Below are 25,672 nucleotides of genomic sequence, written 5' to 3' on the forward strand. Positions count from 1 at the left end.
AGGTTTTTTTCATCAAAATCATTTTGCGGTTTTGGTTCAAGCGATTATTTTGGCACATCTGGATTATGCAAATTCCTTGTATATCGGAATAACCAAATTTAACCTGAAGAGGCTACAACTCATTCAGAACACTGCCTCTCCATTGTTGAGGTTACTTCATTGGCTTCCTGTTTATTGGCGAATTCAATTTAAGTGTGCCAATGTAATTTTTAAAATTTTACATGCAATTTTTTTGCCTTTATTACCTCTATCATTTAACTCTCTTCGATTTCACACTACCAGGAATACACATACATTTAAATTGCTCTTCCCTTCTTTTAAAGGGTAAATTCTCAGATTCCATATCCTATTCCTTGGTAAAAGTTTGGGACGATCTTCCTTTGATTGGCTTAGTAACTTGATCACGCTCTCTTCTTCCTAATTCAATTTCAGAAAATTGGTAAAAATGAGTTTGTTCAATCGATTTGTAAACTGAGAATCTACACAGCTCTGCTAAGAACTATATAGCTTTCCAATTCTTTAATTATGTAAGATTGTACTGTTGACTTTAATTGTAACCTCTTTGCTGATTGTCTAGCGCTTCTTGCTGTCAACCGCCTCAAACTTCCATGGCTTTGGCAGTATATAAGAATAAAATTATTATTATTATTATTATTATTGATTATCAGAACATCATTATCTCTATCACTTTTTAGGAAAAATCTGGTTTGGATAGGTACCTGGAGGACAAAGGGATTGAGGGGTACAGATAGGAGTAGAGGTAGGTTATAGGGATAGGATTCGAGGTAAGTTACAAAATTACTCTGGACCACTGTTCAGGCAATAGGTCTGATGGGCCGCCGCGGGAGCGGACCACTGGGCAAGATGGACCTCTGGTCTGCCTCAGCGGAGGCAACTTCTTATGTTCTTATGTTCTTATCTCTTTTAGAGATTCTTAACTGAGGACTGATCTAATTTATTGAAAATTTTTCTATTACTTTCATTATTGTTTTATATTATATTCTTTTAAATCTTTGTTAACTAGCTTGAGTCCTTGCTGGAATGATCCGGTATATAAGATGGAAATTAGATTAGTGTAGATTTTCTGTTTATTTCACACATTCATGTTAATAATTTTTTAACCCTCATAACATAGCATGCATGAATCAACTGTACATGTGTCAATCTGGAAGTTAATATGTTAAATTGATTTTGCTTGCACTTTTTTGAGACACACGATCAGGGCTCCTTTTACAAAGCCGCAGTGGCTGTTGCTGCAGTAATCGCTCTGACACCCATAGAGATTTAATGGGCTTAGAGCAGGGGTGTCAAAGTCCCTCCTCGAGGGCCGCAATCCAGTTGGGTTTTCAGGATTTCCCCAATGAATATGCATGAGATCTATTAGCATACAATTAAGCAGTGCATGCAAATAGATCTCATGCATATTCATTGGGGAAATCCTGAAAACCCGACTGGATTGCGGCCCTCGAGGAGGGACTTTGACACCTGTGGCTTAGAGGGTTTAACCGCGTGGAAGCTGCTACCATGGCTTTGTAAAAAAAGGGGTGAAGGGCAAATGCATGATAATGAATGCACATCCCTACTATTTTCTAAAACCAGTTACCTATGTTGGAAAGGTGTGACTAGTAATAGAAGATCTTTTCTCTGACCACTGCAGAAGGTCACAGGTCACTTTTCTGTCTCTTTTAGGTTATAGCTTTGAATAGGCTGAGCAGACTTGCCACAAGAACAGCAGGGTGTATGAAAGACACGTGGGCCTGATCCAGCCCAGCGCTGGGAAAGACAAGTGTTTATCATACCAGTATTAGTAACATTATATACTGGCACACAATCCGGACACAGACCAATTACATTAGCGAGAAGTGATTTTATGGTCACTCCCGACACAGCTGCTCTTTAGGAGTTTAGAGTAGGGCTCCCAGCGCATGTGGATGGAAATTTACTGAAATATTTGAATATTTGAAAAGTATTTATTATTGAAAAAATATTTATTACTGCAGATAGGAATACTTAGAGGAGGGGGTTTTTATGCCGATGAGGTAACTCTAATAGTAGCCTGAATGCTTATGAAAATAGAAGCAGGCACAAGTCTAAGACTTTTTCTCCTCCTTTACAAGATTCCTGAAGCATAGTAGTGGCTTTTTGAGTTTTAAGTCCACAGTGCTTAAGATCCTTAGGAAGAGGTTTAAAATTATGCTGTTGTAAAGGAGTAAAAAGTGAAATCTCTTTTTTTGGGAACAGGATTTGCACTAAGGGTATTTGAGTTTTTTAAATTATTACAGTCCCTTTGTGAGTGTGGAGTAAGTCACTTAATTCCCCCATTGCCCCATTAGATAGATTGTGAGTCCACCAGGACAGACAGGGAAAAATGCTGGAGTACCTGAATAAATTCATGTAAAATGTTCTGAGCTCCCCTGGGAGAACAGTATAGAAAACTGAATGAATACATAAATCACATGTCAATTGTAAAACTCTTATAAAACATAAGTTATAACACATCAGGCAGCAAAATAGTACTAGGGTTCTCCTCAGGTTCATCCTTTGTTCCAGTCCATATATTAATACCATTTCTAAGGTCAGATTCCCCTGTTGCAGCAACTTGTTCTATGAAGGGCACCAAAGAACCCATTGCTCTGCTCCACTCCTATCACCCAGAGCAGGGGTGTCCAATTTCGGTCCTCGAGGGCCGCAGTCCAGTCGGATTTTCAGGATTTCCCCAATGAATATACATGAGGTCTATTTGCATGCACTGCTTTCATTGTATGCTAATAGATCTCATGCATATTCATGGGGGAAATCCTGAAAACCCGACTGGATTGCGGCCCTCGAGGACCGACATTGGACACCCCTGACCCAGAGGTTGTGAAATCAAATCCCAGTGCTGCTCCAAGTCACTCAATCCTCCAGTGGCCACCACTTTGAATGTCAGCTTTGAAGTGACAAAAAGGCAATATACAAGTCCCCATTCCCTTTCCCTTGCGTGGCGTGCATTATTGGCCTGACTTGCAGTGCTGGAGAAACTCAGACAATCGAGTGCCAGCTGCACTCCTCCAGGCTCAAGGATACCTCAGAATACAGAATGACATGGTGACAAATGTGTCCCCATCTCCGCAGGAACTCAATTTCCCTGTCCTGTCCCTGGGACTTTTGTCGCTGTTGCTGTCCCTGCCCCATTCCCGTAAGCTCTGCCTTAACCGCACAAGCCTCGAACACTTATGATTTTAAAATGTTTGGGGCTTGTGCAGATGAGGACGGAGCTTTCAGGAATAGGGCAGGAAAAGGAAAAGAACTCGCGTGGATGGGACAGGAAAATGAGTTCCTGCGGAGACGGGGAATAATGTGTCATTCTCTAACCCTGAGTTCAGACTAACTGGGAAATTTTCTTCTCATGTCAATGTAGCCACGATTATTTATTTATTTAAACATATTATTTTTTATACCACCAATAATCTCAGCGGTTTCCAAAGTACATACATAAAGACATAAAAATATACACAAACTGTTACACGGTGATCCAAATCGTCATATATACTGTATAGCTAACGACATAACAGCAATAACTTCAGCAATTACTCAACTATGGTAAAGAGAAAACCACAATTTCAGAGGAATAATTCACATGCCATACCATAAATAAGCATCAATGAATAACTTTAGGCTCCTTTTACTAAGCTGCGGTAGCATTTTTAGTGCGCGCTGAAGACTGGCTTGCTCTAACCCCTGTGCTACGCAGAAAAACTAACGCCAGCTCTATGAAGGCATTAGCGTCTAGCGCGCGCGCTAAAACCGCTAGCGCAGCTTAGTAAAAGAAACCCTTAGTTTTAAGCAGTTTTTTAAAAGTAGAGTTCCACACATAATCTTATTTGACCTAAGTTATTCCACAAACAAAAACATCCTAGCAGTCGTAAACATTTTTGTTTTTGTAGACACATATCTTATATTAAGAATTGATTGACATACTAACTTCATACTACCAATTGATTGCAGAGCTCTACCGGGTCTGTACACCTCCCAGAGACACTGGAACCAATATGGTACTGTTCAATGTAAAATTTGGTACACCAAAGATAACACTTAAGAACATAAGAAGTTGCCTCCGCTGAGGCAGACCAGAGGTCCATCTCACCCAGCGGTCCGCTCCCGCGGCGGTCCATCAGGCCTATTACCTGAGCAGTGGTCCCTGACTATTTCTATAACTTACCTCTTATTCCTATCCCTATAACCTACCTCTACTCCTATCTGTACCCCTCAATCCCTTTGTCCTCTAGGAACCTATCCAAACCTTCTTTGAAGCCCTGTAACGTGCTCCTGCCTATCACAGCCTCCGGAAGCACATTCCATGTATCCACCACCCTCTGGGTGAAAAAGAACTTCCTAGCGTTTGTTCTAAACCTGTCCCCTTTCAATTTCTCCGAGTGCCCCCTTGTACTTGTGGTTCCCCATAATTTGAAAAATCTGTCCCTGTCTACTTTTTCTATGCCCTTCAGGATCTTGAAGGTTTCTATCATGTCTCCTCTAAGTCTTCGCTTCTCCAGGGAGAACAGCGCCAGCTTTTTCAGTCTGTCAGTATATAAGAAGATTTCCATACCCTTTAATATGAGATGTTCTCGTTACCCCACTAATCAATCTAGCCGCTGAATTCATCATAACCTGTAAAGCTCTCAGTTTAACTTTCACTGATCCCAGTAACAATGAATTACAGTAGTCAAGCCTACTCAAAAACAACGATTGTACCACCATTCTGAAATCATAAAGTTGTTGAGAGGTTTCAGTCTACATAATAAGCAAAGTTGAGCATAACTAACGTGACCATTTATTTTTTTCCTCAAAACGGGACATCTATTAATTTTCAGTCCCACCCCCAATCCCGCCCTAGCCCCGCCCCAAATTTCTTCCATTCATTTTTCATGTATACACAATATCTTATTAATTCATAGTGGTAACCATAAAATTAAAAAAACACAATGCACACTGTATGCAGAGAAAATGTTAATCATAATTTATATTCGGGTATTTTTCAAAGAGGTCAAGACAGATGGCTTTAAAATATGCAATGTCACCTCAGTAACAACTATAGAAAAATATAGTGCAAAATATAGACAGCAGATATAAATTCTCAAAACTGACACATTTTGATCATTAAATTGAAAATAAAATCATTTTTCCTACCTTTGTTTTCTGGTGAATCTCTGGTTGCACTTCCTTCTGACTGTGCATCATTTCTTTCTCTTTCTTTCTCTTTCCCTGCCCCTTTCTTTCTTTCTTTCTCTCTCTCCCTGCCCCCCCCCCCAAGCTACCGCTGCCACACTCCCTCAACTTTTTCTTTCTTTCTCTCTCCTTGCCTCCCCCCCCACCACCACACTGCCAACACCGATGATTTCTCCCTGCTTCCCCACCGCTGCAGCAACAGGGCCAGGCGCGTGCAGCAACTGCACAACGGCCGGCCCACAAGCCGTCCCCCGACGTCAATTCTGACATCGGAGAGGAAGTTCTGGGCCAGCTAATTGCTGCCTGAGTGGCACAGAACTTCCTCTCTGTCGTCAAAATTGACATTGGAGGGAAGGCTTGTGGGCCAGCTGTTGTGCAGTCACTGTATGCACCTGGTCTGGCCCTGTTGCTGCAGCTGTGGTTGGGAAGCAGAGAGAGAGCCCAGGCTCTGCGGTCGACTTGCAGCTTCAACACAGCACAGCTTCAGGAAGCCGAAATGTCCCATTTTCAGAAAGAGAGCAACCAATATCGGTGCCTATTTTAATTGAGCAATAGATTTAATAAGAGATGATATTGGCACTCAACCCCTCACAATAGGCCTTAATGGGATTTAATTGAAAATTAGGCACCTAGCTTGAAATCTTGATTCTGTAAAAAATAGGCACCTAGCCCAAAACACTTACACTAAAAGTGGGTGTGGTTAGGGGTGGATCATGGGTGTATTCTTGAATTAGGTGTCTCTTTGTGAATCAGGTGCCTTTAAGCTCCGATATCAGTGCCTAACTTTAGGCCTAGAAAACCCTGGCATAAATTGGGGATGCCTAAATGTTAGGTTGCTGAGCAACCACCTATTCTGTTTTATAGAATTAAGTTTTATAGAATTGGTGCTGATATCAGCGCCTAACTTTAGACAGACTATAGAATCAGGGTTTGTCTTTTAAAGCATGTGGCTTAAAAAATAGATCCCTTTATTTGCCTTTTGACATTAACAGAATGACCGATCCAGTTTGCATTTTGGCTCTTCCTACCTCTTGTTTTCTTTTTCACCTCATTTCTCTACCCTTTGCTTTCCTTTCATTTTGTGAACAGTTTTGTGAGTATTCCATTTAATTTACATATTTGGGTAACTATTTATCCTAGACTTAAATGGGCAAATTGCCACATGAAATGAAGGGCCAAAAGCAAACAGAATGAGTGCAAATGCAGTGAAGAAGGGAAAATGCTACCCTTTTCACCTGTTTCGTAAAACATTTTGCTAAAGCAGAAAAGCTTTAGCTGCAAATATTTTGCCTTGACTTAGAGAGACATTTACACAATTCAGTACCCATTATGTAGGATGACTTTACCAATGCCTAATACTTTACTCTCATATTAAAAAAAGGTGTAACTGGATTCATGCCAAAGAGCAGTATTCATGAATTATGTGGCACAATAAAGTTACATTTGTTTTATTAAAACCTATTAACCTGTTTGATGAAAATGGAACAGTGAACATCAGAACAGATGGCAAAATAAACACCGTATCAAGCTGAGGGAATGTAGCATGCTCTATATAAAATTCAGCATTGATTTTATGCTCTGACAAGGATAAAAAATATTAGCATTACAAAGTTAATGCATGATTTGTAAGGCAAATTTGTACACATAGACCTATAGAACAAGCTTATTAAAATGAAATATGGTTTACAACAGCTAGTTGAGACCATTTCAATGTAACACAATTGATTATATTTTGTGGGCTGTGGGTAATTTACTTCCAGATAATATGCCTGTTATATTTGATCTGTAATTATTGTTCTATTTCCTATAGGCATATTAGTGATTTTCTTAACATATGCATAGAGAGATTTATATAATGTATCGCTGTAATGTCTTAGTTTTTGCAAGATTTCTAGAAGTAGCTTTATAAACATATTTGTACCTCCTAAGTCAGGAATGCTCAATGGCTTTCCTTGATGGCCACAACTCAGTCGGATTTTCAGGATTTGCACAATTCTTGTATACACGTGAAGGAGCATAATCAAAATATACGTCAGCAGCAGAAAAATGTCTATTCTTTAAAAGTACGTCTAAAATATATTTTTTTCAAAAATCGACTCTCTGTAGGTCCAAGCATTTGATCTTCCAGACCGCCAGTACGTCTATCTTTATACCACATTCTCAACCAAAACTTCAGTGGGGGGGGTGGGGGGTTGCGGCGGGTGCCAGCAGGAGAGATTGGGCATCTCTCCTGCCATGATTATTCAGGGGAGTATCGTGGTGAGTGCTGGGCAGGAGTGACTGGTCATTCCTGCTGCTGCGATCGTTGGGGGGGGGGACACAGTTCCACGATTTTCTAACTAGCGCTTTATGACAGACGCCGGTTAGAGAATCATGCCTAAAAGGTCTTGTTGTGGGCGTTTGGGACTTGAGAGATTTATTTTATTTTTTTTCAAGAATAGGGCTTAAAGATAGACTTAGTGGCGGTCTAGGCGATTAAACTTCTGAACATACAGGTAGGCCATTCTAGAAAAAAAACACATCTTGGACGTTTTTATCGAGAATGGACATTTCCCTGCTGCCTACTTTGGGCGCCTAGGGCCATAAGCCAAAAGGGGACTTAGACTTTTTCTTATTATGTCCCTCCACCTATTCTCTAAACTTCACCAGATATTAACTTTACTTCATTCATGCAGATACTCTTGTAATTTCCAAAACTAATAAGTTTTGTCTTAGCTGTATTCAATTTTAAAAATTTTTTCCTAGACCAATACTGACTTTGTCTATAACTTGACTGATATATTCAGGAACATTTATAGTCGCTTCCATAAGTGGACAAAGTAGAAATATGCTATCTGTATAAGTATATACTGTGTATCCTAAATTTGAAAAGATTTTTCTTAATTCACTCATATATATGTTAAATAAGGAAGGTGATAAGGGTGAACCTTGAGGCACACCACATCTAGCTTTCCATATTTCAGATAATTCAGTTTGTTCTTTCTTCCCCCCAAAAACCCCATCCCCCTGTTTTGCTAAGGTGCGCTAACTGATTAGCACGTGCTAATCAAATTAGCACATGCTAAACGCTAACGCGTCCATAGACTAACATGCACGGGTTAGTGTTTAGCGCACGCTAAATCAATTAGCGCACACTAGTCAGCGCACCTTAGTAAAACAGGGCCCATATCGAATTACAAATTTATTCAATTGATAATTGACCAATGATTCAAGCAATTTAGCAGCACACTTTTTATGGGTTAATTCACACATATATGATCAAATTTTCAAACGTACGCTCAAAAAATGTAACAGCATCGCTAATCCCATTCCCAGCAATGCCTCTACTCACCTTGGTAGTTTTACATACAGGCCATTTTTTAATAGCTACTGTAATTTCTCATGGATAAAGCACTGTTGACTCATGAGAAATTATATTTACCAGCAGGCTTGTACTGAAGGAAAACCTTTAAAAGATCTGGTCAAAACTGACAAGTTTGTTATCCTGACCTATTATTTCTTACAGAGAAACTGAAGATAAAGGGAAAGGGGACTTGTATACTGCCTCTTTATTGGTTTGGCATTTCAAAACTGGCATTTTTTTTTTTTATTTATTTATAAATTTTTCAAATATAACAATTAAGTATATACTTGTACAGAAAGCAAAATTCAAGAATAAAGAAAGAAAATAGTTCAAACTTAGTATATAATATATAAAAGGAAAAAAAAAATATCTTAAATCTCACTCAAGTCCTCATCATTTGAAATCCAAGATTAAGTAAAAACGGAGTTTAAGCAATCATCAATGATAAGAAAAAACAGTTATAGGTAAATCTGTGCAAGGAAGTCATTTATCATTTTATCCATCTTACGCTTTCTCCAGCCTTGACATTGATAGGAATGTTGTCAGTTGTGAGGGTTCAAAGAAAACAAATTTATGCGACTTATAATGTACTATACATTTACAAGGATACCGAAGAAAAAAGGTAGCCCCCAGAGCAGTAATTGCTGGTCTCAATATCAAAAATTATTTTCTCCGCCTCTGTGTGTCTCTGGCCAAATCAGGAAACATTTGAATTCTCAGTCCTAGAAACTCTTTATGTTTATTTTTGAAATATAGCTTCAGTAACCATGTTTTATCCATTGTAAGAGCCACTGAAATAAGCAAAGTTGCCGGAGTGGCTACTTCCCTGTCAGAGGATTCTAATAAAGCCGTCACATTCAAAGGCTCTTGATTTACTTCTTGTAAATTTTTCTTTTCTTTAGTGTCTTTAACAGGAAGATAATAAACCTGAGTGAAAGGTGGTATCGAAGATTCAGGAACTTCCAAAATTTCTGTTAGATAGCGAATAATCATTTCCCTAGAAGTTACCGTTGTAATCTTTGGAAAATTGATTAATCTAAGATTATTTGTTCTTGAGGAATTTTCAATTGATTCAAGTTTTCTTCTTAAACTTATGTTATCTTTAATTAGTGCCTCCTGCACTGCTTTATAAGAGTTTATATTCTGTTGTTGATTTTCTAATTGCAATTTATTATCAGTGGAAATTTTCTGTAGTTCTGAAATACTCTTATCATACATATTAAACCATTCTTCTACTTGATTTAATTGAGACGCTAGAGTTTTAGGTATAGTGGCAACCAAGTCCCACAGGGCATCCAAAGTTACTTCCTGGGGTTTGTTTAACTGAGGAAATTGAAAATGTAAATGTGAATGTAAATTCTTGTGCTCACCCACTGGCAAGTCTTCCACCAACTGTTCAGTCTGGATCATTCCCTCTCCCGCAGATGTCGAGGCCTCCAACTCCATACTCAGGTTCCCAGAAGAAAACTGGGAACCCGAATCTCCGTCCCCCGGACTGTTCTCCACTGCCTCTGAAGGAAGGAGCTCTCCGACTCCCGGAAGCTCCCCCTCCCTCGGGGAACTGGCTGTTCGGGGATGCGGGGGTAGAGCTCGCATTTCAGGGCTGAAGGTGGTTTCAAGCCCCAAGGAGACCTGCTGCATGCCGTTCTCTTGCAGCGTCTCCAGCGGGGGAAGCCCTGAACGAGTTGACGTCTCCTGCATGCGCCGGATAAGCTCCTCGATGTTGCCCGCCGTCGAAGTCTCGGAGCGCCGCGAGGCCACAGCGGCACTTCTCCCTCTTCGCTTGGGCATCTCAAAAATAGGTAATTATAAATTCACCTGCAGAAATATGAACCGCTTGTGGGAGGTTATCGGGAGCAAACGCACAGGCTACCTATCCCGTCGCCATCTTGGATCGAAAACTGGCATTTAAAGTGGTGGGCACTGGAGGATTAAGTGACTTGCCCAGGGTCTCATAGAGCGGCACTGGGATTTGACCTCACAACCTCTGGGTGCGGAGACAGCAGCTCTACCAGTGAGCCACACCCTCCCTTGTGTATGAATATATGTTATTTCTAAAAGTATTCCGATAACTTGAGTGGATTTAATTTAAAATTTATAGCCCACTTTTCCAAGGGTTAAGAATCTTATGGCCCTTTATTTGGCATTGTTGCTCAGAAGCAACATGTGTCTTCTATGGCTCTTATGGGAGATCTACATCTCCAAATAGAAGTTATGTAAAGCAGCCATTTCACCATCTGCCAATTAAAGGGTTAAGGAAGATTATAATAGTATAGCCCAAACCAGACAAAGCCCACAATAAAAATTACTTTGTCAGTTAATTCAGCAATTTTAGAGGCCATCCAAAAGCGTGTACATTATCTGCTAGTTCATTGTTATATTGTAGCCCTTTCAAAGGAGCCCTCATCTACAATACATAACCCATAGAAAGATTTCACAAGCCATATCATTACAAATTACATTACAATAAAAAAACAGATATCCTCTGACTCATTCTTCTATAAACTTAATCTTACTAATTTAGTTACCTTTCTAGATGATGTAATTGCGGATCTTTTCCAGATAAGCCCCGCCAAAAAGTTAACCCCCGCCACAGTTTTAGCTAACACCATGCTAAGTGAATACTTGGGGAAAGTGATATACAAGGGGGGGGCTCAGCCCCCCCTTGAACCCTCCTGAGTCATTATTCAAATCATGTGAATAATTTCCTCGGAGGGCTTCAATAGTTTAATAATTTATAAGGTGGCGTGGCTTAAGTTTTCGCCCGTGCACTTTTTGCATTAGTGGTGGCGGGGCTTAGGTTTTCGCCCATGCACTTTTTGCATTAGTGGCGGGGCTTATCTGGAAAAGACCCGTAATTGCTAAGTTATTATCAATTCTGTATTCAAATTATTCTTTTTAAACATAAAACATTTTTATTGCTATATAAACTTTTCACGAAAGTTTCTTTCACACCACAAAACTTTGGATGGCCAGGGCCAAACTACACCTTTGAGGTCAATTTACTACATCTGCATGTCTTCAGCCATTAATGAAAAAGTCTGATAGTTAATTGTAATCCAAGTTCAATGAAACTGAGTTCCAAAGGGAAGGAGTAGTCCCTCTAATGGAGCTCTTTCAGGCTCTTACTAAATATAATTTCTTCAGAGAGCAACTCTTAAGCTGAGCTTTATGACTTTGCCTTAATGATCTCATTGGAAGATATCATGCTACTTGACCAGTTAGATATTCTGGTCTTTTACCTCTGATGGTTTGGAATGCACAGATTAAAGCGTTGAAGTTAATTGGCTAATTGGACATCTTAATAGAAGGAAGCTGTATCTCACCTTTAATGACTCGTTACCAGCCTGGCTGCACTGTGCTATTACCACTTGGAGTCTGCTGCACAGAGTTTTCTTAGGATTTCCCAGTTGTGCAACCATGCAGGCAGAACCGAATGATTGCCTTAATTATTGTTTGTAGTGTAATTCCTATTGACAAAGGAAGGGGCACGGCTGCTTTCACCGGCCAAAGATATCAGGATAGACACCAACATGGGGGAAAGGGGTAAAACGCGGACCTCACGGATCTTAACTGCACGTCCTTATAGATCTGAGTTCCGTGCTACTTTTAGTCTCAGCATAGGTTATGGCTCTGACAGACCTCTATGGCAATTTAGCTCTGACGGATCTTAATGCTTTTCCCTCCCTATGCTGAGACTAACCCCCTCTTTTATAAAGGCACGCTAGCATGCGCTAAATTGGTTATCATGAGCTAAATCAGTTAGTGCTCGCTAAGATGCTTAGTGTGTCTTTGTAAAAGGATCCCTAAAAGCGGCAAAACTTTTGCCCTGAGGTCTGTGCCACTTTTAGTCTCTGCATAGGTAGGGAAAAGCATTAGGATCCGTCAGAGCTACAGTGTCATAGAGGTCTGTCAGAGCCAAAACCTATGCTGAGACTAAGGCCCTGATTCTGCAAAGTGCGTCCTGATTGTAGGCGGCCTACGGCTGTCTAATTAGCCAATCGGAAGGCACGTTTTCTAATAAAAAAGGCTCCCCAGGCAGGCCGCCTATATTGAAGGCGCCTCTGGGAGCCTAGGGAGGCCCACAAGCCCATCTAAGCTCGCCTAAGGCTATGCGGTAGCCTTAGGCGAACCTAGGCGGCCCTGAGCATCTCCCTAGCAGAGCACGAGACGCTTACAATGTAGGCTAGCAAAATGCTGGCCTACATGGTAAGTAGATGCGGCCGCTATACTTTATTGGGGCGAGAAACACTGTTAGATATTACTGCAATGCTTCAAATTTCAGATCAAGAGGTAGCTAAACCAGCTACTCTCTTAATTACAGTGGCACTTTCTCCAGATAAAGACTGGATTTTGAAATTGTTTTTCAGAAATAGAATGAAGGAGTTTCTTGGGCTGAATATACAAATATTTCCAGATGTTTCGAAAGAAACACAGAAAAGGCGACGCCAGTTTCTTTTGTTAAAACCTGGGGGTGACACAGATTGGAGGAATTTTTTTCTTCGTTACCCTTGCAAATGCACAGTTAGGTACCAATCCTTAAAATATGTTTTCTTCGATTCACTTCAGCTGATGAGTTTTCTATCTCAAACCAACGAAAGACCAATGACTTCCCAATAATTTTTTTTTTTAAATTTAATTTTGCTTCTTGCCTAGCAGAGACATATTTTCCTTAACAAAGTTAATCTTCTTTAAACATTACTCAAATAATTCTTAGATCTGTTTTTAAGGACTTGAGTGTGATTAATGTAATTAAGTTAAAAGATTATTCTTTTGTCTTTGTCTTCTTTATCAATGCTTAAAATGCAATCCTTTTTATTATTATGCTTTAATCATACTATCTGTACAAGATTTATATGCTTGGAAGTTATGTTGAAATTTAATAAATAAATAATAATAATAAAAAGGAAATGTACACACATATATTTTAAATTCCAACATTAGTTCTTGACCCATCTGAGGTATACACAGGTACCAGCACCCTGCAAATTTGAACCTGAGGCCTTCACCAGTGATTGAGGGGCAACTGTGCAAACCTCCATGATATCTAACAACACTTGAAAAAATGAATTAAAATAAATGATTTCACTCAGCTCTTCTTGTGCCTACAGTTGTGTAAAACCTAAAACATGCACAGTGAAGAAGTAGCCTAATGTTTAGTTCAGTGGACTGTGAACCTTGGGAATAGGGTTCAATTCCCACTGCAGCTCCTTGTAGCCCTAGGCAAGTCACCTAACCCTCCATTGCCTCAGGTACAAAACTTAAATTGTGATCCCAATAGGAACCACTTTGGTTGTACCACGGAAAGGTGGCATATGGAAATCCATGGTCTATTAAATGCTGGCAAATATAATACACATGTACATCATGGGACTTGCAAAAATTATTTGTGTAAAGTTACAAGTGTTGATATTCTTTTTCTAAATGGCTATTCCTACTGGGTCTGGAACCTCTCACAATGCTCTAAATGGCACCTGCACCTCAGCGCAGCTGCCGTAGTTATTCTGAAGCAGAGTCGGCAGCCGCGCTGAAGTGCAGGAAGGTACCACGATGACTGCGTCTGCCGATTCTGCTCCAGAAGACGTAAGTAATGTCGGAGGGGGTAGACCGGCAGCCAAAGTAATCGCGGAACCTTGCCACAACTTCCTGCGTCTGCCGGCCCACCCCCTCTGACGTCACTTACGTCTTCCGGAGCAGAGGCAGCAGAAGCAGTCATTGTGGGACTTTGCTGGTTTGGAGGGAGAGAAGAGCATAGAAGGGTGGTGGAGGGAGAGAAAGGAGGTCAGGGTGGTATGGAAGGGTGGTGGAGGGATAGAAAGGGGGCAGATGCTGATGGAATTGAAATGCAGGGAATGGAGAGAGAGATATAAGGGGGAAGGATACTGGATGGAATTGGGTTGGCAGGAAAGAAAGGGGGCAGATGCTGATGGAATTGGTGTGCAGGGAAAGGAGAGAGAGACATAAGGGGGAAGGATACTAGATGGAATTGGGTTGGATGGAAAGAAAGGGGGCAGATGCTGATGGAATTGGTGTGCAGGGAAAGGGGAGAGAGACATAAGGGGGAAGGATACTGGATGGAATTGGGTTGAAGGAAAAGATAGGAGGCAGATGCTGATGGAATTGGTGTGCGGGGAAAGGATACTGGATGGAATTGGGTTGGAGGGAAAGAATGGGGGCAGATGCTGATTGAAGTGGGGGGAAGGGAGAGGAGAGAGTGAAATGGCAGACCATGGGGGTGTGGGATAGGGAAGGGAAGAAGAGGAGAGGAGAGAGATGCCAGACCTTTGGAGGAAGGAAGGGAAGAAGATGGATGCCAGACCAATGGGGTGAAGGGAGAGATGGAAGGGGGAGGCATAAAGTTTCTGGAAGGGGAATAAAAGGAGAGAAGATGCCATATAGAAGGGGCAGAGAGAGGGTAGACAGTGATGAAATGAAGAGAGTGACAAGAAGATAAGGAAAGCAGAAACCAAAGAAGACAAGGTAGAAAAAAATTATATATATATATATATATTTTTGCTTTAGGGGAGATGCATTGCTGTTTCTGTGATATTGCATTATATGCAGAGTCCAGCTTTTTGGTTGTTCAATTTAACCTTTGTCTACGTATTTCTATTTTATCCCCCCCTTTTACAAAACTGTAGAGCATTTTTTAGCACCGGCTGTGGTGGTAACAGCTCTGATGCTCAGAATTCTGAGAGTCTGAGCTGTTACCACCATGGCTATAAACCACACTACAGTTTTTTTAAAGGGGGAGGGGTTAGTTTGTGATTACATTATCCATACTAGGCGAAGGTGTTTTCTGTGTTCTGTGTGTTCGAAAGACATGGTTTTCTATTAGGAATGACTTCAGAATTGACCTGTGCTAGTCTGGCTTGTTTAGTTTTACAATGGGTGTATTGATGTTGTACTGCTCACTGCAGTATGTAAGATGCTGCCTTTTCCTAGGTACTCATGTGTGATGTGTGGATTGTTACTAAAAATCATGTTTTTCATACAGATGGGGGGTGTCAAAACATGATGGGCCCCAAGTGTCACATATGCTAGGTATCCACTGGTAACCCAGATGTGATGAAAAACCAATGTATAATAGAGTAAACACTTTCAACACTGAGTGTGAAGATGTCCAAAAATGTAAGACAGGAACAGCATAGACCTAACTCAATCCAAAAAATGAAGGAAAAAGCCTCAGAAAGGGCCCTCCCACCTCACCAAAACGGCTCAAAGAGGTGGTCGAGCGTTCACCTCACTGGCAAAAAACCTTCATTGTATGATAAAGTCTTATGCTGTGCTGTAATGTGCCAACGAAAATTAAATAATAGAGGAAATATTCCACTTATCTTCACTGATCGGTACACCCTGCCTCAGGATGTATCCCGACCGATCAGGTTTTTAGGAGCACAAAAGAAAAGAATGTAAATAATTAAAAGTCTCTTTCTGATGTGTCCCAGACAAATTAAGATCCGCATAGCATAGCATACAAAGGACATACCTTTCAGAACAGGACACCAAACCACCTCTTGCTCCTGAGATGGCTCCCACATGGTGACACTCGATTTGAATGATCCTGATAGTAAGACGTGAACACAGGAAGTGTGTCATCAAAGACGCTGTTCGCGAGAATAGGCTGTATGTCAATGAGTCATTGAAGGGGCGGGACAAAGATGCTTATCCATGGGAAATGTAGTATCTGACCAAGCTCAACTTGATAAACCGTGCATGTGTTGACAGTGTGTAATAGGTGAGCAAAACAAGACTCAAAAATAGATAGAAATCATGTGAAACAACTAACATTAAAACAAAATGTTGCCATAAAACAAAAATTAAGTGTAAACATCAGAAGATGTATCAGTAAAAGGCACTCCAGTCCAGTCTTTGATTTAAACCCACAGGTTCCTCACTATTCAGAGGGTGAATCCAGAACTGTTCAGCTTGTAACAGACAGTGGGATCTGTTGTTGACATTTTCTCTAATGTGGTCAATTCAAAAGCAACGTAACTCATTGAACATGTGATTATATTCTAGACAATGAACCACAAGTGGAGCTTGAATTTTATTGTGATGTAAACAACTTTTGTGCTCTGTCATACGCCGCCTAAAAGAACGTGTAGTCTGTCCAACATAGATCTTTAAATAGGGGCAGATGATGGTGTAAACAACAAAAGTGGTGGTACAGGAGGCCAGATGTTTAAGACCAAAAACTTGACTCGTAACAGGGTGTATGAAACTATTGGTTAACTCCATTGTTACCTCACAAGTCATACATGCTCCACACTTGAAGTGTCCAGCTGAAGAGTTGATAGTTTCAAAAGGACTTGCTAGTGTGACTTTGACGTCAGAGGGACTTAATAGCTCTTTAAAGTTCCTTTGGTGTGTAAATGCGATCCTCAAATGTGTTTCAGTGAACAGCGGATTTAACTTCATGATCTCCCAATGTCTCCGTAACATCTTTGTAACTGCATTCATTCTAGAAGAGTACTGCAGGATACATGTGGCCACGTTGTTGTCAAGGTCCTTGTCTCTCAGGGTAAACAAGAGGTCCCTATTCAGGAACTTAGCCCTTTTATAAGCCTTCTTAAGCGTTGGACCCGGGTAACCTCTCGTCTTTAGTCTGGCATATAATTGCTTGCTCTTAAGTTTATAGTCAGTGAAATCCGAACACAAATGACGATATCTGAAAAACTGAGAGGTTGGAAGGCTCCATTGCAAAGGTAAGGGGTGGTTACTAGAGAAATCAAGAAACGTGTTTCTATCCGTGATCTTCCTATATACTGTAGTCTCAATCACCCCATCTTTCTTGGTGACTGGAACATCCAGAAAGGAGATCTGGCATGGATGACAAGTCATGCTAAACTCGATCTTAGGATGTCTAGAGTTCAGCCAGGTGTAAAATAAATCAAGGTCTTCTCTTGTGCCCATCCAAATGACAAATACATCGTCGATAAACCGCAGCCATGTTGAAACCCATTTGGAAAATGGGTTATTAACAATCCAATCATTTTCAAATTTTTGCATAAATAGATTTGCTATTGAGGAGGCCATAGTGGCCCCCATGGCTACTCCTGAAATTTGTTGAAAAAATTGATGCAAGAATCTGAAATAGTTCTTCCGCATTTAGTTATTCACATTCTTTTCTTTTGTGCTCCTAGAAACCTGGTCGGTCGGGATACACCCTGAGGCAGAGTGTACCGATCAGTGAAGATAAGTGGAATATTTCCTCTATTATTTAATTTTTGTTGGCACATTACAGCACAGCATAAGACTTTATCATACAATGAAGGTTTTTTGCCAGTGAGGTGAACGCTCGACCACCTCTTTGAGCTGTTTTGGTGAGGTGGGAGGGCCCTTTCTGAGGCTTTTTCCTTCATTTTTTGGATTGAGTTAGGTCTATGCTGTTCCTGTCTTACTCAGTGTTGAAAGTGTTTACATATGCTTGGTATGCCACTGATTTTTAGGTTAAGAACAACATGGACTAACATGCACTTTGTAAAATACCAGGGGGATTCTGAATGCCTTGACATGGGCATTCCAATTTCTTCCTTCACATTATGGGCTCCTTTTACAAAGGCGCGCTAGCGGTCTTAGTGTGCGCTACAATGCTGTGTGCGCTAGCCGCTACCACCTCCTCTTGAGCAGGCGGTAGTTTTTTGGCTAGCACGTGTTCAAGAGGAGGCGGTAGCGGCTAGGTTAAAAATACGTCTTTAAAAGAAGACTGAATCCAAGAATAAATAGGGAGATCATAAGAAAGGAAACATTATCTGATTTAAGATTCAAATGCATCTTTATAAAGGTAACTTTTTAAATAACTTTTAAATTTTTCTAGAGAGGTTTCGGCGCACAGAAAGATTGGAAGTTTGTTCCAGAGCTGAGGTCCAAAAATAGAAAAGGTTGTATTTCTTCTAGTGCCTATTACTTTCAATGATGGAGTGGTTAGTAAGTATTGATCTGCTGATCTAAGAGATCTAGCTGGGGAATAGGGTATTAAGTACTATATAAGAATATTGGGGAATTAGTTTTCTGAATTTTAAATGTAAGCAGCACAATTTTATATATTATTCTATGTGAAATCGGTAGCCAGCTTCTCGAGCCTCTCAGCATATGAGAGGTTTTCCATGCCCTTTATCATTTTTGAGGCTCTTCTCTGGACCCTCTCGAGTATCACCATATCCTTCTTAAGGTACGGCGACCAGAACTGAACGCAGTACTCCAGATGCGGTCGCACCATCGCCCTATAAAGCGGGAGGATAACTTCCTTGGTTCTGGTAGTGATACCTTTTTTGATAATGCCCAACATTCTGTTCGCCGTTTTTGAGGCCGCTGCGCATTGTGCCGCCGGTTTCATTGTTCTATCCACCAAAACCCCCAAGTCCTTTTCTAGGTTGCCTTCCCCCAGTACCATCCCTCCCATCGCATAGTTGTACATAGGGTTCCCTTTCCCTACCTGCATAACTTTACATTTCTCTACATTGAAGCTCATCTGCCATTTATTTGCCCACTCACTTAGTTTGTTCAGGTCCCTTTGAAGTTCTTTATATTCCTCTACAGATCTAACCGTACCGGAGAGTTTTGTGTCATCCACAAATTTTATAATTTCACACTTTGTCCCTGTTTCCAGGTCATTAATAAATATATTGAATAGGAATGGTCCCAGCACTGACTCTTATGGGACCCCACTCGTGACCCCTTTCCAGTCAGAATAGTGTCCCTTTACTCCTACCCTCTGTTTCCTGTTTGCCAGCCAGTTTCTGATCCATCTGTGTATGTCCCATTCCACTCCGTGATTCCACAGTTTCCTTAGTAGGCACTCGTGAGGTACCTTGTCGAAGGCTTTCTGGAAGTCCAAGTATACTATGTCTATGGGGTCACCTTTGTCCAAATGTTCGCTTATCCCCTCGAAGAAGTGCAGCAGGTTCGTTTGGCAAGATCTTCCAGTACAGAAACCATGCTGGCTTGTTCTCATCAGGTTATTTTTTTCTATATGCTCATTGATACTGTCCTTGATTAATGATTCGGCCATCTTCCCCGGAACTGAGGTTAAGCTGACCAGTCTATAATTCCCCGGGTCGCCTCTGGATCCCTTCCTGAAGATAGGTGTAACATTCACTATCCTCCAGTCTTCCGGTATTACCCATGTTTTCAAGGATAGGTTGCAAATCTGCTGCAGTAACTCCGCTATTTCGTCTCTAAGTTCTTTTAGTATTCTTGAGTGGTTTCCATCTTGAGTGGTTTCCATTCTTGAGTGGTGGCCCGGAGATTTGTCAGTTTTTAGCTTATCTATCTGTTTGAGTACGCCTTCGAGGTTTACCTCCATGCATGATAATTTTTCCTCTTGGTCCCCCTTGAAGAATTTTTCTGGTTCCGGAACACTGGTTGTGTCCTACTCCGTGAAGACCGACGAGAAAAATGTGTTTAATCTGTCCGCTACTTCCTTTTCCTCCTTTACTACTCCTTTCCTGTCACCCTCGTCCAGGGATCCCACCTCCTCCCTCGCCGGCTGTTTCTCTTTCACATATTGAAAGAAGGGTTTAAAGTTCCGTGTCTCCTTTGCAAGTCTCTCTTCATACTCTCTCTTTGCTGTTCTGACCATGCAGTGACATTTTTTTTGGTGCCTCCTGTGCTCCTTCCAATTTTCCTCGGTTTTGTCCTTTTTCCACATCCTGAAGGATTTTTTTCTTATCTACTACCACCTTCTTAACTTCTTTGGTTAACCATGCTTGGTCTTTGGCTTGATTCTTTCTGCACCCTTTTCTAAATCTGGGTATATATCGGTTTTGCGCCTCGCTCACCGTGTTCTTGAATAAGGTCCAGGCTTGATCCACCTTCTGTGCCTTTCTGGAGGTGTTCTTGAGTTTTCTCTTTACCATTTGTCTCATGGCATCATATTTCACTTTCCTGAAGTTGAATGTTTTTACAATGGTTCTCTTACCCTTTGGCATACTTAGTTCCACTTTGAATTGGATCGTGTTGTGGTCACTGTTCCCTAAAGGTCCCATTATTTCCACTTCTTGGGCAGGTCCTCCCAGCCTGTTGATAATTAAATCCAGAATAGCTGTCCCTCTCGTTGGTTCCGTGACAAGCTGTTCCAAGTAGCAGTTCCGTACAGCCTCTAGGAATTCTGATTCCTTTGAACATTTTGAAACTCCATGGCTCCAGTCTATCCCTGGATAGTTGAAATCTCCTATAACTATAGTGTTTGCGTTTTTACATTCTCGCCTCAACTCGGCTCTCAGTTCTTCATCCATTGCTCCTGTTTGCCCGGGTGGGCGGTAGTACAGTCCCATCTTTATCTCGGTACCCTTTCTTCCTGGTATTTTAACCCATATTGATTCCAGTTGGCCATTTGATGTTGCTATGTCCACTCCGGTCGATTGAATGGTATCCCTTACGTACAGTGCTATTCCTCCTCCTTTCTGATGTCTCTTCGGTAGAGCTTGTACCCTGGTAGTGTTGTGTCCCATTTGTTGTCCTCGTTCCACCATGTTTTCGTGATTGCTATGATGTCTAGATTCTCATCTTTGGCCCTGGTTTCTAGTTCCCCCATTTTATTCCTCAGGCTTCTTGCATTACCGTACATACAGTTTAAGTCTCGACAGTTTTGTTTTCTTGTTATTTTCCCTTGCAATTCATTATTTGTTCTGTCCCTTTCCTATTCTGCAGACTTTTGCTTATTGTCTCTCGTCTTCCCCCTGTGGTGCGTGGTATGTTTCTTCTTTACGTGCATCCCCTTCTTCTTGTTCCTTATTGTCTTCCCCCTGTGGTGCGTGGTATGTTTCTTCTTTACGTTCATTCCCTTCTTCTTGTTCCTTATTGTCTTCCCCATGTAATAGATTCCTCCTATCCCTTTCCTGATTTGTCTGGCTCCGTTGGTATTTCGTTGCTTGCTTGACATTGTTGGTGTCTTCCCAGCACTTTTCCCACTCAGTATCTTTTCAGGATACTGTCTTCCGAATCATCAACACCTGGTCGACTGTCGGCTTTCCCCTTCCTCTCAGTTTAAAGCTTGCTCTATTCCTCTCTTGACGTTGTTTGCTAGTAGTCTAGTTCCCGCCATATTCAGGTACAGTCCATCTTTCCTGTAGAGCTTGTTCTTGACCCAGAACGTTGTCCAGTTCCTCACAAAGTGAAATCCCTCTTCTTCGCACCATCTCCTCAGCCACGCATTGATTGATTGTAGTTCCATCTGCCTCTTCACATCAGCCCTCGGTACTGGTAGGATCTCCGAGAACGCTATTCTCCGAGTCTTCATCTTCAGCTTCCTTCCCAAGATCTTGAACTGTTCGGTGAGTGTCTTCCTGCTGTAGTCTCTCCTAGCAACATCATTGGTCCCGACGTGGACTATCACTGCCGTCTCTTCGGTCTCTGCTCCTTCCAGGATCTTCTCAATTCTGTCGATGATGTCCTTGGTTTTTGCTCCTGGGAGACATAGAAACATAGAAACATAGAAAAAAGCAGCAGAAAAGGGCTATAGCCCACCAAGTCTGCCCACTCCAAGTATCCCCTCCCCTGAATTTACTCCCTTAAAGATCCCACGTGAGTATCCCATTTTCTCTTAAAATCCGTCACACTGCTGGCCTTTATCACCTGGAGTGGGAGTCCGTTCCAATGGCTCCGAGAATGGTGCATAGAAATGAACTTTGGATTCCTAAACCACGGCGAGATGCTCCAGGGACTACAAGGACCAGACGGACTCCACCTAACCAGAAGAGGTAGAAACGTATTTGGACATCGATTGGCCCGCCTACTCCATAGGGCTTTAAACTAGGTAAGTTGGGGGAGGGTACATACTTATATCCCAGAGCAGTAAGAAACCACCCTGAGGAGGCAAGTCGCACTCACACTACCAAGTCTAAGGTAAGTACCAATGATATCCACAATAATTCAGGGAGAAATATCACTGATAATTTAGGAGCCACACTAGCTCATAAAGGAATCTCTTCACAGATATGGAGGGCTATGTATGTTAATGCACACAGCTTGGGCAATAAAATTCTAGCATTAGAGACTGAGATAACAAACGCCGATCTTGACGTGATAGCGATATCCGAAACCTGGTTCAAGGAATCGCATGGGTGGGATATGGTTATACCAGGGTACAACCTACTTCGTTGTGACCGAGAGGGTAAATTGGGAGGAGGAGTAGCGCTATACACTAAGGAAAGCATCAAAACCACCAGAATCACAGATGTTAGATACACCGGGGAATCCCTCTGGATGAACCTGGCCAGAGGGAATGATCCTCTCTCCCTCCTGCTATATGACTGTCCACCTATCTCATGATCGAGTCTCCCACCAGGATTGCAGATTTCCCTTCTTTCAGTCTCCACTGCGCTCGCAGATCAGTATCCTTGGTGGTTCTCATTTCTTCTCCCTCTAGGTGCTGGTAGGATCCTGCCTCATCCTCCTGCGAGTACCCTCCATGGGATCCTTCTTCCTTGGTGCCGGGTAGTTCGTGTCCTCTGCTCAGTGCATCCTCCTTGTACATGTGGTGCTCAGGTTCTTGTTCTTCTACTCTCCTGTAGGCATCCTCGATGAACTTCTCAAGTTCCCTGACCTGTTCCTCAATATGCCACTCTCTTGTGGGGTAATCGGCTGTCAGGAATGGGTCTTCTGAGATCTAGAGTCCCTCCAGTTCCTGGATCTTGTGCTTCAGATGACGGACTTCACTCTTCAAGCTCCTCAGTTCCAGACATCGTCCGCACACATACGACTGTCTCCCCGAGGGAAGGTAGTCGTACATGTGGCAGTCTGTGCAGTACACTGGGAAGCTCAACCCCTGGACTCCTGCAGCTTCCATACTTGTCCGTCTTCTAGAAGTTCCTATACTCCTTGCTTGCGCGCTCACTCTTGTTCTTGGCTCTTCCTGATCTTCTTCGTCTTCTGCTTCTTTCCGCTTGTGCATGTGCGCTGTCCTGCTCTTCCTAGCCCTCTCTGCCTGTCAGAACCTTTTGCTTGAGTATGCCTTTTCTCAACCCTCCACCGCTGCCTTTTGCTTATGTGAGTTCCCTCTGTTTGTGTGTGTTCTCTCTTTTCTAGTGTGTGCTCTCTTTATGTATGTTACCTCTTAGGCCTGCCTCCTGGGCCTGCCCTTTTTCTGTCTTCTGTTATTACTGTTGTACTTCTGCGCCCTTCGTGCCTGTTACTTCTCTTTTGTTCTTGTGTGGGTGCGGCCCCCCCTGGACCTACCTGTTCCCTGACTTCAGTGCTTCCTGTCCCTTTGCTTCACTTGCCTGTATGCTCCTGTGCGCCTGCTACCCCTTACTTGCGCGTCTGCTACCCCTTACCATGCTATCTGTCCTTGCGCTCTTGGGTGTAGTGGCTCGGGTCTTCTTAAGGCTCTTCGCAAAGGCACTCTTGCTAAGGCGAGCGCTTTTGCCGCTCGCCTTCACCGTGCACCAAATGGCTGCACGCCGTTGGCTCCCCCCTTTTTAAGGGGGATTCCGGGCGCTGATGCTGGTGGTGACGCGGTGCGGGTGGATGGAGCTAACTCTCACCGCTACCCGCTCCTCGCTACCGCCGTCCCCTGCTTCCTCCTTTGCTCGCCTCGCTCACCCGCTCTCCTGCTGCTGAGTGGTCTTTCAATTGATATGAATTAGATAGTGCCTAATAAGTGTTCATTTTCATTAAGTGGTCTAATTTAGGACCAGATTCCAATAGTTTTTCTCCCATTCTGTGTCTATAGAAATGTACAGTATTTTAGTAATTCAAGCCATTAGATATCTTACCTGGCTTTTCTGAAACTAGTCTTTTTTGATCATAATCTCCAGACACTGATCTCTGATTTGGGTGTACCACTTATTAATTTTAGTCTATATTATTTCAGCACATAAAAAAACAAACCTTGGCTGCCTCCAGGTTGTTTATTAGGAAGTCTCATTATGTTCTTCTCACCTCCTGTTGTGCTGTTAATTGTTATCTCAAACCATTCTCTGATTCTGATCGTGAAAGGTTTTAGCTTTAAAGTTATGTTAGATTCAAGGACTGTAACACGTGTAAGTTGGAAATATTTGAACAACAGGGCATTTTAATGACCCATCTATCTTTCTGAACAGGAGATCTTAATTTGGGCACTAATCTGTTCCAGTTTGACAAAAGAACCATCCACTAAGTTGCTAGGGAACAAATTAATCAATTCTTCTAATTAACACTTCTGATTTGGCAAAACATAGCTTGTATAATAATAGCTGGATGATTTGGTTATGTTTCCATTTTCAAGACAGCAACATAAGATCTTTCCTTTGAATAGTACTAACAAAATACACATCAGGTAAGTAAATCCAAACCAATGCTGGTAGGTTCTGTGCAACACCACATTTGAAGACTCCTTTGTACACAGTCCAAGATCAACACTGTACATAGATTCCTTCAAAATAAGATATTAAATCAAAACTATATAATAAAAAGGAATACCCCATTGAACCTCTGCAAAAAATTGAAGATGCATTTAGAAGAAATATAGTGAATGCATAATTTGAATATGTGTCATGATTTCTGCCACACCATGGGAAAATATTATGATAAATAACAGATGTTATCTTAAACTTAATTAGGTCAAATTTAAATGCATGAATATGCATGACAGAGTTGCACATTAACACAATTAGTTTGGGGGTTTTTCTAAATAAAAATGAAATAAGAATGTGCAATAAACTATTTTCTTAATGAAAGGAAGCAATAATATATGAACCATATCAAAAACAAATAATTTAAAAATAACATTTTAAAATCTATTTTTTAGTTCAATACGCAAATTTGAACACTAAAAACACCATCTTAAATTTAAATGAATAACATATCCCATTTTAGATATTCCTACTTTTTCTAATTTAAAACCTGAATGCGTATATTATAAAGATAGTGACTGAATTTTATTGCTAGTTGTCCTCCTTTAGAGCCCCTTTTACTAAGGTGTGCTAGCATTTTTAGTGCACGCACAAAATTATCGCGCGGTACGCATCTAGAATAACGCCAGCTCAATGCTGGCATTAAGGTCTAGCGCGAGAGGCAATTTAGAGCACACTATTCCGCTCGTTAAGGCCCTAACGCACCTTTGTTCTTGGTTTGCACCAAAAACCATTCCAATTGGAAATGCATAATTTTGTCCATATAGCAACTTTTATGGTGAAA

The sequence above is a fragment of the Geotrypetes seraphini genome, chromosome 5, assembly GCF_902459505.1.
Source record: "Geotrypetes seraphini chromosome 5, aGeoSer1.1, whole genome shotgun sequence".
Taxonomy (NCBI): Eukaryota; Metazoa; Chordata; class Amphibia; order Gymnophiona; family Dermophiidae; genus Geotrypetes; species Geotrypetes seraphini.